The sequence below is a fragment of the Bicyclus anynana genome, chromosome 1 (genome assembly GCF_947172395.1).
Source record: "Bicyclus anynana chromosome 1, ilBicAnyn1.1, whole genome shotgun sequence".
NCBI lineage: Eukaryota > Metazoa > Arthropoda > Insecta > Lepidoptera > Nymphalidae > Bicyclus > Bicyclus anynana.
In genome coordinates this window covers 6,674,875-6,695,302 of record NC_069083.1, presented here as the reverse complement: position 1 = coordinate 6,695,302, position 20,428 = coordinate 6,674,875, and the positions used below count along the sequence as shown (strand labels likewise).

The following is a 20,428-nucleotide window of genomic DNA, read 5'->3' as shown; positions in this document are numbered from 1 at the left end:
ACAAAGGTCATTTTTAAACATACCAAACAACAACTTTAAACAATACTTGTTTTATATTATAAAGAGATAAAGTTTGTGAGGTTGTAGTAATCTCTCGATCTACTGAACCGATTTTAATTTTTTTTTAACCAATTGAAAACTGTTTTATTTGTAAGTATCATACGGCTATATTTAAACCCCGTATTTACACTGGAAGTACGCGGGTAGAGCCGCGGGGCGTCTGCTAGATAAATTATAAAGAAGTTGGTGAGGTTGTAGGGGTGAGTGATCTCTCGATCTACTAAACCGATTTTTAAAATAGTTTTACCAGTTGAAAGCCATTTTATTTGTGAGTTATCATAGGTTATATTGTACTTATTTTGTTTCCGCATTTACACGGGGACGGAAAGTACGCGGGTGAATCCGCAGGGCGTCTGATGCTATTTCGGCCTCCGTGGCGCAGTGGTATGCGCTGTGAATTTACAAGACGGAGGTCCTGGGTTCGATCCCCGGCTGGGCAGATTGAGATTTTCTTAATTTGTCCAGGTCTGGCTGGTGGGAGGCTTCGGCCGTGGCTAGTTACCACCCTACCGGCAAAGACGTACCGCCAAGTGATTTAGCGTTCCGGTACGATGCCGTGTAGAAACCGAAAGGGGTGTGGATTTTCATCCTCCTCCTAACAAGTTAGCCCGCTTCCATCTTAGACTGCATCATCACTTACCATCAGGTGAGTGTAGTCAAGGGGTAACTTGTAAAGAATAAAAAAAAAAAAATTCGAATTGACGTAAAAGTTATTAGATGACGGTAAATTGGCATGAATTTACTAACTTCTCTATAATGTATGCTCTCTATGTACTGAGTCTTATCTGTGTTAGCTTAGCACATTACATTGGGCTTACCTCATCAACGATATAAGGTTTTTGTGTTACAGGTAGATATTATTCATTCCACATTCTCAAAACAATGTTGTGTCATTGCTTATTTTTATTGTATATTTCATAGTAATTAATTTATATATGACGCAATGTAAATAAGCCGTTTATAAAAGAAAACATCCGTAAGAACATGTCCGAAGTTTACGTTTTTCTTTTACGCAAAACTTATTGAATAAATAATAAATTCTTTTATGAAACTAAACAGTAATAGAGGGCTTAATGTAGCTTAACTTCTATATACAACGTGTCCCAAAATTCAACGATAAGCGGGCGCCAAAAGATTGACCTGCTCATGAGCACTTAAGGAAAAATAATAAAAAAAATATACCAAAATTTTTTTTTTAGTTACAAAATAAATTTTAAAATTCTTTGAAAATTTACACCTTGTATGATATTTTGAACTACCGCAGCTACAATTTCTTAAATATGCTTAAGATTTTTTTTGTATCGGAACCTAAGTAGTACTACTATTCACCACAACTCTTAAAAACACCACAATGCCCGCAGTTTTTACACAAAAAAAAATCAAAATATTTTTTTTCCCTCAAATTTTTAAAGATTTTTACTTTCAGTCTACTTTGACTCATGGTCTTGCAAAAAAAAGTATGAACACCGCTATGGCAAGTTATTTTCAAAGTTGACGCAACTAATCAAGATTTCAAAATAGTATAATACCCTAGGATAACTAGTCACAAAAAAAAATATGCGTACCATTTGTAAACAAGAACCAAATTTCTTAATTGTTCTTGTTGTTAGTAATAAATTTTACTATGTTCCAAAAATGTGTTTGTTATTTTAATTACACAACATTAAAGTAAATGTTCGAATTGTTTTCCACCGGCATTAATACAGGCACGACATCGCCTTAAAAACGACCGTTTTATTTTTCGCGCATATCTTCTAGCATTGATATGTGCCGCAGCCTGAGTGATTTTTTGCCGAAGCTCGTCCAATGTCGTAATCGGTTTTGCGTAGATCCTGTCTTTGAGACAACCCCAATAAAAGAAATCCAGGGGGTTTAGGTCGGGTGATCGGGGTGGCCATAGGATAGGACCAAGTCGCCCGATCCAACGCCCCGGATACTCGTGGTCTAGGTATTGTCTCACAGGACGAGCGTAGTGAGCTGGGCAACCATCATTTTGATACCACATATTTTGAAGGTCGCTTAGGGGGACGTCTTCTAGTAATTCTTGCAAATCATTTTGTAAAAAGTTCAAATAACTGTCCCCATCTAAGTTTCCTTGTAATTCAAAAGGCCCAATCACTTTTCCATTTAAAATGCCCGTCCATAAGTTGACCTTAAATTGATATTGGGATTTGTCTTCTCTCATCAGGTGCGGATTCTCATTGCTCCAGCTGTGTAGGTTGTGAAGATTTAAATAGCCATCTTTCTTGCAGGTTGTTTCATCCGACCATAGTACTTTCCACTTTTACATCCAAGAACTGAGGATCTTCCCGATGCTTTTGAAGCATCACTCGGCAAAATGCGATCCGCAGTGGATAGTCCCGTGATAGTAACGTTTGTACACGTCTGTAATGATATGGGTGTAGCCGATGACGTTTTAGTATTCGATGTGCTGAACTTTTTGGGATTCCCGTAGCTGCTTCTATGGCACGCACTGAGGTAGTTGAATCAATGTTTATTTCATTGAGAACTTCTTCATCGCATTCCGATCTAGGTCTTCCAGCGTTTCTTCTAGCTGACGGCAAACGACCCTCCGAAAACGCTTGATGCACATTCATAAATACCCGATAATCTGGATATCTTTGAGCGTTTGGGTACCTTTCTCGATACAATCTGCTAGCAGCGTTAGCATTGCACCGACATTCTCCATAAATGAGATGCATGTTAGCGTATTCCATCGGCGTGTATGGTTGCGGCATGATAACGCTAAACAGTCCAAAATACACCAAAAGTCCAATTCACAAAACACAGGCACAGTCCAAAATAATGCCAGGTCAGTTCAGTTTGCAGATCACTTAAGTCCAGTCCAAAATGCAAAGCCAAAAGTTGTTAGTACGAGAGCCACGTCAATTGAATACGGAAAGTTGCGCAGTAAACAAAGGAGCAGAGCGTACTGACTTGCTGGGAACAGGATTTTCTTTACCTGCATCATTGTCATTCAACAAAGAACATCTGTCTATCCCTCTCTAACGTATACTTATCGCTATCTTTCTCTCTCTCTCTCTCTCTTATTTTTAAATGTTATCGTTCGTTCCATTAAAATTCTAGGAAATTGCAACGTATGACTCACATCATTTTGTGCATAAAGTAAAAGTGATTTCTAGGAGCAAAAACATTTTAGAAATTTAGTTCTTGTTTACAAATGGTACGCATATTTTTTTTTTGCGACTAGTTATCCTAGGGTATTATACTATTTTGAAATCTTGATTAGTTGCGTCAACTTTGAAAATAACTTGCCATAGCGGTGTTCATACTTTTTTTTGCAAGACCATGAGTCAAAGTAGACTGAAAGTAAAAATCTTTAAAAATTTGAGGGAAAAAAAATATTTTGATATTTTTTTGTGTAAAAACTGCGGGCATTGTGGTGTTTTTAAGAGTTGTGGTGAATAGTAGTACTACTTAGGTTCCGATACAAAAAAAATCTTAAGCATATTTAAGAAATTGTAGCTGCGGTAGTTCAAAATATCATACAAGGTGTAAATTTTCAAAGAATTTTAAAATTTATTTTGTAACTAAAAAAAAAATTTAGGTATATTTTTTTTATTATTTTTCCTTAAGTGCTCATGAGCAGGTCAATCTTTTGGCGCCCGCTTATCGTTGAATTTTGGGACACGTTGTATATATAAAAAGACACTTTGTACTTTTAATTGATAGTAGTTACTGGCGGACTCCCGCGATTTCGTCCACGTGGGATTCAGTTTTTCACAAATCCCGCGGGATCAATGAATTTTTCCGGGATGAAAGTAGCATACATGTTAATTCAGAGTAAAAACCATTTTAATTCCAAATTTCAACCAAATCGCTTTATTAGCCGCAGTGCAAAGGAGGAAAAAACACACACAAACTTTCGCCTTTATAATATTAGTGTGATTTTAAAGAACAGTGGTCACAGAAAGTGTGATTTGTCTTCAAACTATTTATCTCTCACTTCAACATAACGGATATGAGTGAAACAGTATTTAATAAGTTAAGTTTCGTCGTAAAATATAATAATGAGCATCATTAAATGCATCTTAAGGCAACCGGTTTGGTTGGTGCCGCCGACAACCGATATACATTCTGTACTAAGTATAAGTACATAAGTATGAACCTACTCGCACTTCTGCAAACGACGTTACAAGAGGTTTAACCACGAATCCCAAACTTGATAAGTAAGCAAAGCATTGGTAATAATACTAATCAGAAAAATAAAAATTAATTAAATAATAATTAATGAACTAATGTTGATTACGATGATGATGATGATGATGATGATGATGATGATGATGATGATGATTTTTTTCTCTCTTTATTTGGTCAACCAACAGACATACAAATAATACAATCATTAAACATAAATGCAAGGAGCAGAAAGATAAAATGCAAATCTATTTATAGATAAACACCGCATGTTGTCTAAATCTAAAGTTTAAAATTTATATATACAATATTAATATTTTAAATCATGACTTTTTGACGGCCTCCGTGGCGCAGTGGTATGCGCGGTGGATTTACAAGACGGAGGTCCTGGGTTCGATCCCCGGCTGGCCAGATTGAGATTTTCTTAATTTGTCCAGGTCTGGCTGGTGGGAGGCTTCGGCCGTGGCTAGTTACCACCCTACCGGCAAAGACGTACCGCCAAGCGATTTAGCGTTCCGGTACGATGCCGTGTAGAAACCGAAAGGGGTGTGGATTTTCATCCTCCTCCTAACAAGTTAGCCCGCTTCCACCTTAGACTGCATCATCACTTACCATCAGGTGAGATTGTAGTCAAGGGCTAACTTGTAAAAGAATAAAAAAAAAAAAAAAAAAATGACTGGTGAGAAAATCTACAATTACGATAATCATTTCTATACCTCAAACAACTAAACTAATATGATACTTAATCTAAAATACAGAACGGATAAAAATTATGATGATTATGATGAAACAAAAAGACTAACTTATGCTAATAAAAATGCTGTTTTCCGTAGAAAGTTTCGTAAAATTATGGCTTGGATTCGTCTGCTTTTCGCTGTTTATAATGAACTTCTGCAAAGTACAAACCTTCATATAATAGAGTCAGATTTATATTTTGAACCCTATCACACTAATATTATAAAGGTGAAGAGTTTGTTTGTTTGAACGCGCTAATCCCAGGAACTACTGGTTCGATTTGAAAAATTCTTTCAGTATTAGATAGCCCATTTATCGAAGAAGGCTTTAGGCTATATGTATATTATCCCCGTATTCCCACGGGGACGGAAACCACGCGGGTGAAACTGCGCGGCGTCAGCTAGTAGTGTTATAAAAATTCCACTGATCAGTTTTCTTTGGTCACGTAAATTAAGAGCAAGGATGCTCCAAGTAGGTCGCGTTGAATGTACACAGTATCATTACCTCTAAAATGACTGATTACAATAGCTTAATTAAATATTTACTGTCGCGATTTTAATATTAGCTAGCTGAGAAAATGGCAATGTTTATTTTTGATTACGCTTACATACTGGTATGATATGAAACAGTTAATTGCGTATTAACGAGGCTGCTATTTGCTTTTGGCTGAAACCGAAAAGGGGTGTGGCTTTTCATCCCCCTCTTAACAAGTTAGCCCGCTTCCATCTTAGACTGCATCATCACTTACCATCAGGTGAGATTGTAGTCAAGGGCTAATTTGTAAAGAATTAAATAAAAAAAATTATTTGGTGTTATTAGTAATATTATCTGGAATATAAAAAATAATATCTTTGTGGTTAATACAAAATAATTATAAATAGCGACTTGGTACTAAAAAATCACCAGTAGCATTTAATTTACAATTTTCCTGATCTGCTTATTTTCCGGACATCCATAATATTTATAATATTAATGTTATTCATACTAATATTATAAATGCGGAAGTTACTGTCTGTTCTACGGCCAGACCGTTAAACCGATTAAGATAAAATTTAATAGAGATTAATTAGACTTTAGTACTGAACATAGGATACTTTTTGTCCCGGAAAAGTCCATAGTACACGCGGGATTTGTAAAAAACAGAAATCCACGCGAACGCAATTACAACATATTAGCTGACCCACGTGGTTCCCGTTCCCGTAGGAATACGGGGATAATATATAGCCTTCCTCGATAAATGGGCTATCTGACACTGAAAGAATTTTTGAAGAGTTCCTAAGATTAGCGCGTTCAAGCAAACAAAAACTCTTCAGCTTTATAATATTATAGTATAGATAGTATTGCAAGTAAACCATCATCTACTTACTTGACACCTTCTGTACCATAATAGACCATAATATTATACTGTAATCCTACCGTTAAGACACTCAATTGGTATGTTTGAACTTTGACTTTTATAATTTCATTCCTTGTGGGTTTTTCGCGACCATGCGTATTTCTCAACATGGAAACAATGTTCAAAGTCAGTTCCCGAGTTGATTCACGATTATTTTTACCGTCTACGTTTTACGACTGGGTGAGTGAGATGTTGTGACCCCTAGAGATACGTGGCTTCAGCACTCAGTAGTTTAATAGCGGCTACATTGAAATAATAACGCAAAGAAAATTCAATGATAACAGGTTAAATGCAATGAATTGTTATTATAAAGAAATAATTAGGTAAATGAAGCAACTTTATCGCTCGGATATGAAATGTTTACTTAGGGTTTGTGTAAAACCTGACGCACATATCTAAGTATCTAATAAAGAATTATCTCGCAGAGAAAACATGTTAAGAGCATGCCCTACAATGCATGCTACAAGCCCTGCGCCCGGATAACCTCGTAATTACACGGTAATTACATCGGCGATCATTTCCTTCACTAAAACAAGGCAATGAAAGGCGGCACGTACATGTATACTTTCTTAAATAAGCTCTAACACAAGCAGTCAGATAGAGATACTCGTAATAATATAATTTAAGTGGTTTTCTGGTAATGTAATGAAAAAAAATCAAAACAATATGATTGAACTGCTTTATAATAATTGAACCGCTTTAGCGACACACTAGGTTTTAAACATTCGAGGTCTACCTTGTGTGACCACAACCTCATCGTCGAAGGACATTGTAAGGGTTAATAGACTGAGTGAGTCAATCCTGACGCCCGCAGTGATGGTGGTCTTCGCCGTCGAACGGTTTATCCCAAAAGTGGTTACTCTCGGCTAATAACATCTCACTGACTGAGTGAGGTACGTAAAGGCTACAGTAAATGCGACCATGTAATTGTCAGTTACTCGCGAAGTACGAACGAGCTTGCACGTTGGTCCTCAGTTCAATACAAAGAACATTAAGTTTATTTATAGTGAGTGTATGGCAATATAAACACGACGTGATTGTATCCACCAGTGTTTGAAAATTTGGACACATTTGAATTTTAATTAAAAAGAAACTGGTAAGTTATTTTTTTTTATATTGGCGGTTGTCGCGAAATCGTCTCAGATAAATTTCAGTTGATTATGGTTAAGATCTTCAAACTAAAAATCGTATTATTGCTTTGTCCTTTATCTGCGTATTCTGTAATTTTATTTACACTGCGAGAATAAACAAATTAACCACTTTGCATAAAATACCCTTCCTACCTACTGATCATTTTTTATAATTTAAAATGAAGTGTCAGTAGAAATTGTTTACTATTTTTTTATTGTTTAATATTTAAAATATTTTTCCTTTTTAAATGATATAAATGAAATAGCACTGTACTATCGTTTTAAATAAAACGAATCAAGCAAAGCAATAATCTACAGTGTATAACCCTCTCTCATAGATTAATCAATCATAAGTCATGGCGGCGTCCGTAGTAATGTCATATCGCTCTTAAGTCAAAAGTTATGTTACTAGCCGATACCCCACGGTTTCACCCGCGTAATTTCCGCTCCCGTGAGAATACTGATATAAAAATAAAAATAGATACTATCAAATAACGTAGCTTTTTAGTGGTAAAAGAATTTTCAAAATCGGTTTAGTAGATCCAGAGATTATCTCTATATAATATTAGTATATATAATAGGTCACAGATTAACCAAAGTGAGTCTTTACAAGCAACGTACTGAAGCCGGTGAAATCAATTAAAAAAACAAACGTCACACGTCTCCTTGACTTGAATAAATAAAAATACTCCATCTTATTTCTTTACTTTTGTAAACAATTTTTAAAATATTTAAAAACATAAGACGTCATTTTTCTTGAATAATATTGAAAATTACTGATGCGACGGTTCGTATCGTACTTACTCGAAAATGTATTACTTTTTGAATTTTGTATTTTGTGTGCGTGTTCCGTCCGCTAAATCTGTATATTATTGATTAATCTGTGAGATAGGTATATATGAGGCGAAACCACAGAAAACATATGTACAAGTAAACTTCATTATAGGTATATGGATATATATTATTATATATTATCCATATGGAGTTCAGTCCATATACCTATTAGGTATGTCTCTGTTTGTGCCAGACATGGCATTATCAACAAATGATCTTACGTATTCAGACGACGTAAACAATAAACAGTGCCGATCGAGGATCGCGCATAAATTTACAATGTAAAATAGACGGGTACCTACCTACTACATAAATTAAATATTACCTACATTATTAGTAAAGTTGAATTATATATTTGACTCTGTCCGTGTAAATCAAACTAATAAATAAATTATTCCATTTTACATTAGTTTATTTAGTAAACACCTGAAACTTCATCGTGGAATTCAAGTTTTTCTTATATGTATAATCGTGTACACGATTAGTTTCCGCAAACTATGATAATGTAAAAAGGATTAATGTGAAAAATGAAAATAGAAAAGTGTTTTTCATCTTACTATGTTACTATGTTTTTTTGTACTTTTATTCGGTAAAGTTATTTTGCTCGGTCAAAATGTACGCTTGCTCAGGATTCTATTAAATAATAATTAATAAAAATTAATTAATAAATATTCATTCTCTCCCAAGATATGCATCACTAATGTGGGTAATAATGGCGGATTGATGACGTTTTCAATGCAGTAGTCGATTTGACGTTTGCTGTCAATTGTCATGTCATAGTTGCTGGGCGCTATCTTGATATAACTCGAAAACTTGGGTCATAATTTTATTTATTTCTTTTATTTAGATCTATTCACTTATTTAAATTTTAATAAAATTCTTGTATTTTTTAATTTTATTGATACGGGGAATAAGAGTGGACCTGAAATGGACCATCTCCTTTGTCCAAAAATCCGTCCAATAGTTCTTGCGTGACAACCCTTCAAACTTTCGCATTCATATATTTTTTAATATAATCGTATTTGATATGATATTGTAATAGTATGTACAGACGCTCGATATCTGTTGTTTTTTTATTGCTATTTTATAATAGTATGCATAAAAAATATAATGATGTTTGAACTGCCAGATGGCATGTAATTTGATAACGCCGAAAATCTACATTATAATGTTACCGGTCGCAAAAACAACGATAAAACTGGCACAGACCTCAACAGGTGTGCTGGAAAAGCGAGCACCGTGAAATTTTATTACTCTATACAAAACGACTACATATTAATAGGTATATAAAATTAAAAAACTTTTGATCTTTTTTTTAATGCAATATAGGCTAGCGCTTGACTACAACTAAGCCTGATGGTAAGCATTAATGCGGTCTAAGTTGAAACGCGCTTACCTAGAAGATACCTACTCACTCTTGCTTTGAAGGTGTTTAAATTATAAGTGTCAGGAAACACAAACGCCGGAAGGGCATTCCAAATTTTTGTTTAAAAATGGGGACGCAAATCTTTTCGTACGCGTTGCCTGGACATCCACAATGTATGGATGCCAACGTTCGCGACGTCTTGCTGTTCTGTTGAATGGAGAAGGAGGAACTAGATCTATATTGTTATATATTGTTTAGAAAGACTAAACAATATAAAGCTGAAGGGTTTATTTGTATTGTTAAACATGCTAATTTAAGAAACTACTTGTCCTTTTTGTATTGAATAAATCGATACCTCCTCAATTTGTTTGTTTTTTTCCATTTTTACACATATTTCATTGATTATATTTTTTTTATATTTAAGATGTTAATACATCACGCTACAATCCATAGGAGCGGAGCATCAATGAGAAATGTGGTGAAAATGAAAAAAAAAATATTATTTTTGAGAGACTTTCTTGCGTGCACTTCGTAAATGGTTAAAGTTACACAAAAGTTGTGTGAAGAAACTCTTCTCCATTAAAAGTTTAAGGTTGAGTTCTGTCTGGACTTCCACGCAGACGAAGCCGCAAAAGCTGTTATAAATAAATAAATTATACTCATGGTTTAGTCTATAATAATATTAAAAGAGTCAAAGAGGTAATGTTTGTGGTATTGTAAGGGTTATCTCTGGATCTACTGAACCTATTTTGAAAATTCTTTTACAACTAATAAGCCACGTTATTTGTGAGTGTCACAGGCTATATTTTATCCCCGTATTCTCACAGGAACGGGAACTACGCGGGTGAAACCACAGGCCGTCGACTAGTCAGCGTTTATAGAGTAGGATACACTATTGGCTATGGATTTATTGGCATGCAAAATACTAGGTCGCATACACATAACCATGTTAGGCTTAAACAATGGCGCTTTAATATAATCATCTGGCTATCGAACAGACGGTAATTGACATGCTTTCCAAAAAACACATGGTAGCTTCATAGACTTATAAAATAGGCAGACGGTATCTCGCTGTCAAACAACATAAGTACCAGAATGGTATTCGGTTATGGTACTTCAGTTGTTTGACTGTTGGTGTGTGGTGGTGTGATGTGTGAGTGTGAAGCGTTTTGCAAGCTATTAGTCTTCATATTTGCATCTGTGTGCGTGTCAGTGTGTACGTATATAATATGCAAACTGGTAGAATTTTTGGAGTGCGTCACTTTTTAGTTCAGAAGACGGTGTCTGGACTTCTTATTACGTCTATGGGTAGCATAGTTAACCATATACTACTTACACATTTTCATTTTAAAACAGCCAGCAAAATATAATGTCACTCGGTGTAATGTGATCACCACAGTTAATTTACAGTTACCCAACCATTAAAAAAAATTTTAGGTACCTAGGTACAATGATATTTTTCCATTTGTCTCTACCTGGTGAAACCCATACAAGGGATTTTTTTTTCGTACTTTAATTTAATTCACATGTCTGCAGGTAACTCGGGTTTCCCCCACATTTTCCTCCACATCACATAAATAAGGTTGATTGCACATTTTAATTTTCAATACATTTGTCCACAACATAAACTAACCGCTCTGTTTCCTGATACACCGCCTGTTTCTAAAATTACTTAGTTGCTTAGTGTTAGCAGCCTTTTACTTTTTTTTTAAAGCTGAAGAGTTTGTTTGTTTGATTGAACGCGCTAATCTCAGGAACTACTGGACCGATCTGAAAAATCTTTTATTGTTAGATAGCCCATTTAACGAGGAAGGCTATCATTGCTACCCTAGAGCTCACGACTTCGGCTGAGGTCACACGAGGTGACACGAGGTCACGGCTTACAACTATAGCAAAAATATTACCCTCCTTCTTACGCAATCGGGTAAAAAGTGTCGTTACAACTTTTGGTCTTAATTTTTCCGTCGAGCCCCCTTTCGCAGCATGCGATAAGGAACTTTGTTACAATAATATCATGTATACGCTAAGCTTAGATTCCCCTCTGAATGCTAGACGTATAACTACAAGAGATCGCTCTTTAGCGATAAGACCGCCATTAGTTTCTAAGTGTTATTATAAGTTATTGTTTATTTTTGTTTTTAATGTACAATAAAGTATATTTCTTCTTCTTCTTCTACAAGTAAACAATGTAGGTACAAGAACATCTCAGTTGGTTGAAATATTTCGCTTTTCGGAGTTTTGTATCTTCAGAACGGATTAGAAGTTTGTCGCATACTTTACCTAAATATTCATGATATTTCATAAACACTGTATCGAAAATTTGTACTGTTAACCATTTTATATTTTACCTTATTGACCTTTGTTACGATGTGATGTAAATCTATATTCTATACTAATATATAAAGCTGAAGAGTTTCTTTGTTTAATTGAATGCTAATCTCAGGAATTAGTAGTCCGATTTGAAAAATTCTTTCAGTGTTAGATAGCGCATTTATCAAGGAAGGCTATATATTGTCCCCGTTTTCCTACGGGAACGAGAACCACGCGGATAAAACCGCGCGGCGTCAGCTAGTATGTATATAATTATGTACTTACATTAATGGTATATGACATACTCATAATATTGTGTTTATGTAGTGGCATACAGATGACGTATATCGCGGAGGTCAAAAGTAATGACTCCGTGTACTATCTGGCAAAATATCAAATCTACATTAGAATAATATAAACAAGAAGATACTGGGTTAGTGCCAGAAAAAAAGTGGTATTTTTCACTGCTGCCGGTGTTTTCGTCTGTACCATTTTTGTACTAAAACATACGACTGCCTCTTAAGCCTAGTTCGGACTACTTAAGTATTTTTAACCGACTTCCAAAAAGGAGGAGGTTCTACGTTCGGCTGTATGTATGTTTTTTTTAGTCGAGTACGAACAATTTACCGCCCAAAAATCGTTCGTGCTGGACTAACATACCTACTAAAGTAGTCTGAACTAGACCTTAGTCCAGTCCCTCAGTTGACTTAGCCTAAGTGGTTCATTGCCTGGGTTGGAGTCTTTGGTCTGTCTTGTCTTCCAAGGTATTGTCTATTGTTTTAAAAATCTTTACTAATACAACAAGGTAAACCTTTTTGGTGTTGTAGATGTAGAAAATGATATTTTTATACTATAGATCGGTTACGTCCCTACAAAATCACCGCAAAAAGTAATCCGAACAATAGGCTACAGTACTGAGCGCCCACATGCACAGTTTTGTCTTTAATTCCATTTATATTTATGTATATATAGTTTTTAAACTTCCTGAACACACAACTCTACGTTGTAGACGATATTTAGGTATTATTTGTTTAAATAACGTTCGATGTTGACCACAACTAACATTGAGTTGACTATAAATAACACATCTAACAGTATTTAATATTAGTATATTTAATTTTAGTATAGGTTGTAGAGGTATCTCAGGATCTACTAAACCGATTCGGAAAATTCTATTACCTTTATAAAACCACGTTATTTATGAGTGATTACTTCGTGATACCCTGAATTACTATCCTCTAAGTAGGTATATTATCGTCTTTTTCGTATGTAAATTCATACAATGATGCAGGTAGGTAAACACTTAATTTTCTACAAACCGCTAACCATTCAATCTCAGGTAAAAGCCTGGCTTGAAAGAGAATTTTCAGACAACTAGCTTTTCATGAATAGCTTTCCCAGTGCCTCGTTTCAACCGTTCGCAGATGTTTAATTTATGAAATGTTGAAAGGCAATTTCCTAGTGCAAACGCTTTCTATGAGTGAGTATAAAAGACAATATCCTAATGTAAAATACGTTATACAAACGGAAATTAAACGAAAAGAAATGACAACGTTTTGTTATAATTCAATACAAAGAAATATAAATGTTCCTTTGAATGTAGATTGCTTTTCAATTTCTTTGTTTTGACGAAGTTATTTATTTGTATTGTAGGTAGGTTTAGGACTTTTTAGACATTATTTTGGAGGTCCGTTATAGGGATTTTATTTACAAGAACGTCTTTGCTCAATATGCCAGTGTGTAACAGCCAATGTTCTCACTGTTTGTAGACTCAAGAGTTAGGCAAAAAAAACATACATACAGCCGAACGTAGAACCTCCTCCTTTTTGGAAGTCGGTTAAAAATGCAAGGCTTTGTTACTTTTTTATGTAAAACGATTTTTTTTCTTACTCTTAACTGTCACAGTGAAAAACAAAATGTACTAGGAAAAGTTGTACATCTAACATAAAACATGTTCACTTAAATAGGGTAGAAGCAGGGTACGGGTAGGGTAGACGTAGGGTAGGGTTTTTGTTATTTTATTACTTTCTGTCAGTCTGTCCGTCTTTTGTTTTACCGGGCATCACGCTGAGACTACTGAAAAACCACAACACGAAGAAGGATATAAGATACTTGTCGTGAAAATAAAAGCAGAAAGGGCTGAAGTAGGGGTAGAAAGTTTGTAATTATTAAAATTCCATCATTTTTCAAGGTATATTTTTAAATGTAAAATAATTAGAAGACTTTTTTTTTTTCAATTTCTTGATTTTTGCTTAAAAGGCCTTCTTACTCGTACTTACTTTTGTTTTTTAAAAGCCATTGAGAGCTTAAATAAATGTAAATCGAGTGGCTCGTTCTCTGTTCTCATTGTTTGTATAATTTCAAGAGCTTTTATTTTCGTCGTGTAAGTAGATACACTGTACAGACGAAGTAGCGGACTCTGCTGGGTCAATGACATTTTATCACTGATAATGTCACTCATCAAAGAAATTTCAATATCTATGATAATTTCATCGCCTTCATTGTAACTACTTCATGATTGTTTGAAGTGTTTTATCTTAAATGTAGGCACCTTTGTATCTAAAGTACGTTTTAATTTTTCTGCAAAGCCTGCAAAAACTAAACATAATTGCCGCAGAAAGGTTATCGTTCAAATGTAAATCAAAATCAAAAATCATTTATTTCAAGTAGGCTCAGTTTACAAGCACTTTTGACACGTCAGTTGACTATTTGTAAAGATTCTACCACCGGTTCGGAAGGCAGGTCCTGCTGAGAAGATACCGGCAAGAAACTCAACAGTTGCTCTTTTGAAAAAGTCATACAGTATTATAATTTACAATTGATAACAATTACTGTTTACATTTCTTGTAGTTTTACTTCCTGTGTGAAGGTGGAAGCTGATCCAACGACCTCCAAGCATCTTTATCATTAAGGAACTCATCAATGTTGTAGTACCCTCGACTAAGTAGATGTTTTTTAACACATTGCTTAAAGCTATGCATTGGCAGGTCCATCACAGTCTTGGGGATCTTATTATAGAAGAGTACACCCAAACCTACAAAAGATTTTTTTACTCTTTGGAGACGTTATGCAGAAATAACTAACTTATGCCCGTGTCTAGTAAGACGTGGGTTTAAATCTCCTTTTCGTTTGTACAAATTAATATTTTGTCTTACATATACTATACTGTTATATATGTACGTTCATGGTTCATTGAGAGTTTACTACCTCTTGATCATTTGTAGAGTTCACTACAATAGGGATGATGTCAGTTTTTTAAATTGTATATAAATTAAGAGTTTGCTAATAGTAAAGCAATTTTCTAAAAGGAACAGGGTATCTGCGATCGTTACTTTCGGAGCTACAGGGTTCAGATTTGCGACGCTGACGCGGATCCCTGAAAAACGCCTCATACAAAATGGCATGAACTAATGACGTCGTAGGTAATGTAATGATCGTTAGATTTGTATGTGCGTTCAAACAAAATTACTAATATCTTTGTTATTTGTGCGTTTATGCATATAACGTGGCTAGTGGCAAACAAATTTTCAAAATCAAAATCGGTTCAGTAGTACCAGATATTACCCCATACGGACCACAAACTTTACCTCATAATATTAGTAGGTACAGATACCTACCACATACCTAATGCCAACTGCACTTACCTACGTTTGCAAATACATATTTAGAATTTTAATATTTAAGTAGGTTAAAGATGTACTTAGTGAAGTTAATATACTCGTAACATGCTCAATTATTACATTATTTTCGGTTAGCGAGCAAGGACTTTTTTTACTTACGAAGTTTAGTGTTTGGGTGCAGGTAGTTATTTACCCATAAACCTGAAACTTGAAAGATAATTTGAATTTCAATCTAGGCTATCTTTTGTCTTATTTAAGTGGCTTTTAAAATAGAACGGCCTTTCAAATAGTAACATTAACGTAGTATTTACCATAGCTATATTTAAAACCGCGTCTTTGTCCGCGCCTATTGTAGTCAGCACAAAAGATGCGCTAAGCGTAACGGAAAAAAATATGCAGGTGCAAATACAGCGCGAGGCCGCACTGCTGCGGTAGCTTTTCTTTAAAACGCATCTTTGACCAACTCAACTCAGCCTAGTTTGCGTATAATACATCCCATTTATTCTAAAAATGGCTTATCTCGTCTCCAAAGGGTTCTTTGAAACAATGTGCAGTTCACAAGTTGGAAGAAAGTCGTGCATGACTTTTTTCTGTTAAGTTAGCCTATGACCAATGCTAACAATGCTATCTGCATTTAAACTTGGCATTTTACGCTTTAGCGTCGTGCTGGAACGCTAAATCGCAATCGCACCTTTAATAGTATGGTACTTGCCTATTTAATAAGATAATGATCTTATCAACTATTAAGGTGTGACGCCATTCATGGCTTAGCATACACAAGACTCTGGTAATCAGACATACAGAGTAATAAATCAAAGAGCTATTATATATAACACGGAGATTCGGCACCGGACTTACCGATGCTTGGACTTAGTACAACTGAACGCAAAAAACGCAAACATGAGTGCACAAATACATATACTCCGTCGGATATTAACGACATGTTCATCGCTTTTACCCGACAACAGGAAAGCCTCTTTAAGGACCTGAAGAACACAATAACTAACATCAAAGAACAAAACGATGAGTTAAAAAAGAGTGTAGACACTATGTCGAGTAAATATGATGAATTTTTGACCCGTATATCGACTTTGGAATCACAACGAAAAAAAGATAAACTAACAATACATCAGCTAGAAGAAAAACTTGAAAATTATGAGAGAAAGTCGCGTATTACGGGATTGGAAATACGTAACATCCCTAAAAAAAATGGAGAGACTAAGGAGAATATTTGTAATAATATAAAGGATCTTGGAAAAGTTTTAAAAATCAATATAAGCGATTCCGATATTCGAGATGTCTACCGTATTAATGCAAAGGATGGATCAAACCCAATCATTACAGAGTTTTCCAATACCATTATTAAGGAGAAAATAATAAATAAAGTCAAAATCTTCAATAAAACAAAGTCCAAAATGGATAAGCTGAATACCTCTGATCTAAGCTATACTGGACCAAAAAAACCCATATATATCTCAGAGACTTTGACTCATAACGCACAAAAGCTCTTTTACATGGCACGGAACTTACAAAAAAACCAAAAATACGCTTTTTGCTGGACATCGCGAGGAATAGTGTATCTTCGAAAAGACGAAAAATCTCCACAGATTAAAATTAGTACGGAGGCGGATTTAGAAAAACTTAGATTAACTGCATGACTAGATTTAACACATTTAAAATACCCTATAATTTTCATTATTGGTACATACGAGTATACAACTTTAATTTACATACTTTTACAATTATTTTTTATATTGTCATATCATATACTTATTAACATTTTATTCAATTTTACACATTTTTTACAAATACAATTTTACACATTTTTTACATATATTACCTGGATATTTTGGCCTAAATCACATATATTTCATATTTTTAATAAAGTCAAACGACGACATAAAATACCAAAACACTTAATCTTCAACTCTAATGATTAATAACATTAATGAAATTTTTGATGAAATAGACAACGTGACTGTTTCAAAACAAATATCGTGTGATGTCAAATATTGCCATCGTTATATAAATTCCATGAATGATTTCAATCTTACAACTATCACACAAAATATACGAAGTATTAATTGTAATATGAATTCTTTTGAAGTTTTACTTGCTAGGCTAAAAATAGACCTAGACTTAATAATTTTAACAGAGTGTTGGCTGAAAAATACTTTGTCTCTTCCATCCATAAATGGTTATAATTGTGCATCAACAAAAAATAACTATAACCAAAATGATGGTATAGTATTGTACATTAAAGATAAGATACAAGTCAACATTGAAGAACCACCATTTCAAGATGCTAATTGCCTAGTTGTAAAATTAAAAAATATTGTCATTATTACTATCTACCGTTCGCCGTCTTTTAAGAATATTGATAACTTTTTAAAATCATTGGATACCTTACTTCAAAATATTTCGAACTATAAAAATATAATGATTATCGGGGATATTAACATAGATATTATACCAGATAAAATTGATGCTAATTCAGAAAAATATTTAAATGTAACTGCGTTTCATGGATTACTGCCTGCTCATAACTTAGTAACACGAGATGCTAGTGGAACCTGTCTTGATCATGTATTTCTAAAGACAACGAATCCATCTGTAACTATTGTACCCCAAACCCAAATAACGGACCACAAGCCCGTAATTCTAAATATGCAACTAAAACATCCTATAGCACAATACACAACAACCACAATTAAACATATAGATACAGATAAAATATACTCAGATATACTTAATACAGATTTCACACCAGTGTACGATAATCAGGATCCAAGCACTGCGTTAGATTACTTTATAGATAAACTTTCTACTGCCGTTAATAATAATACGAAAATAGCCACACTGTCTAGACGTAAGAAAATAATCAAACCATGGATTACACCTGGACTTCTTAGATGCATAAGGCATAGGGATAATCTGCACAAAAAAGTCAGGAATAGTCCAGATAATGAAATCATTTGTTTAACTTACAAAAGATACAGAAATTTCTGTAATAATATTTTAAAAAAAGTTAAGAGAAACTATGACAAAGAACAAGTAAGCATGGCCAAAAATGATAACAGAAGATTATGGAACGTCCTTAAAAATATAATTAACACTACAAAACAAAAAGGGTATAATAAAGAATTGCTAAATATTAAAAGCACACCACAATCATCGGTTGATGGTATCAATAATTATTTTATAAATGTGGGTAAAAATCTTGCAGAGAGTTTTAACAATGTCGATACGCCTAAGTTGGATGGGGCTTCCGGCAGTCGGCTAAGTTCTTTTGTGCTACTGAATACAGATATGGATGAAGTAAATAGTATCATTATGAGCCTGAAAAACGAATGTACAGTGGGATGGGATGGTATCAGCAATAAAATACTTAAAATTTGTAAGCATCATCTTATACCCCCAATAACATATATTTTTAACTGTTGCCTGCAGAAGGGTATTTTCCCAAAAGCACTAAAAATATCAGAACTACGACCAATTTTTAAAAGTGGTAACAAAAGTAATTTGAATGACTACAGGCCAATCTCCATCTTGCCAGCATTATCAAAAATTTTAGAAAAAATAATAAATACAAGATTAACACAATATGTAGAAAAGAACAATCTTCTATCTAGAAATCAGTTTGGCTTTAGGCACGGGAAATCAACGGAAGATGCTGTACACACGCTGACCAATTATATAGGGACAAATCTGGACAAAGATAAAAAATGTTTGTGCATCTTTTTAGATCTGGCAAAAGCCTTTGATACCGTGTCTATACCTCTCCTACTAAATCGGTTAGAATGCATTGGTATAAGAGGCCTTCAACTGAAACTTTTTGAGAATTATTTATCAAACAGATATCAACGCGTAAAATTAGATTCTTTTGTTAGCAGTGACTTGTTGGTTACTCACGGAGTACCTCAAGGCAGTATACTGGGGCCCACTCTTTTTCTTATATATATAGATGCGCTTACTCGTCTTCAATTAGACAAGGGTATGATCATTTCATATGCAGATGATACTGCAATTGCTTTTGCTGCAGATTCGTGGCTTGAAGTATTTAAAGAAGCACAAATGGGTCTAAATGCTGTTACAAAATGGCTGCAAACCAGTAAACTATCATTAAACATTGATAAAACGAAGTATATAACTTTTTCAATGCGACAAACGATTAATTTACCTGATCACCTCCATATTACCGCACATTCATGTCCCCACTCTACAATTAATAGTTGTACATCTTGCAAAATATTAGAAAAAGTCGAACACATTAAATATTTAGGAATAACCATTGATTGTAATTTAAATTTTAAAAAACATATTGTTAATCTTAGGAGCAGACTGTCTAAAATGATTTATATTTTCAAAACTCTTAGGCATGTAGTTGAACCTAAAATACTAAAGCGGATATACCTGACTTTATGCCAATCCATAATCTCTTACTGCATAACTATATGGGGAGGTGCAGACAAGACTACATTAATGAAAATTGAAGTTGCACAACGTGCAATACTCAAGGTTTCCACTTATCGACCATTTCTGTACCCAACCTCACTACTATATAAAAACTGTGAGGTACTCTCAGTGAGAAAACTATATATACTGAGTATTTCATTAAAACAGCATTGTGACCTCATATACAATTCCTCTTATTTGGACAGACGTAGGAAATACACGGTGGCGAAGGCTCCTTTTCCTACAAAAACGTCATTTATAAGAAGATTTTACTGCTTCCAAGGTCCTCACGTATATAACAAAATAAACGCAGTATTAAATGTCTACCCACTAAATAAAAGGAATTGCAAAAAAACTTTAATAC

At 34.4% G+C, this 20,428-nt stretch overlaps 1 protein-coding gene across 2 annotated transcripts in view; it reads left to right on the top strand.

Annotated features, from left to right (window-relative positions):
* Nucleotides 1-20,428, top strand: part of LOC112052511 (uncharacterized) — a 74,230-nt gene that overhangs the window by 34,546 nt on the left and 19,256 nt on the right. Inside the window, exon 1 of one of the 2 annotated variants that reach the window (XM_024091625.2) lies at nt 7,323-7,445. The exons of the other annotated variant lie outside the window; for it this stretch is intronic. The gene's annotated coding sequence lies outside the window, so the exon portion shown is untranslated. Of the gene's footprint in view, nt 1-7,322; nt 7,446-20,428 lie in introns of those variants that run through there. 2 annotated transcript variants of the gene reach the window in all.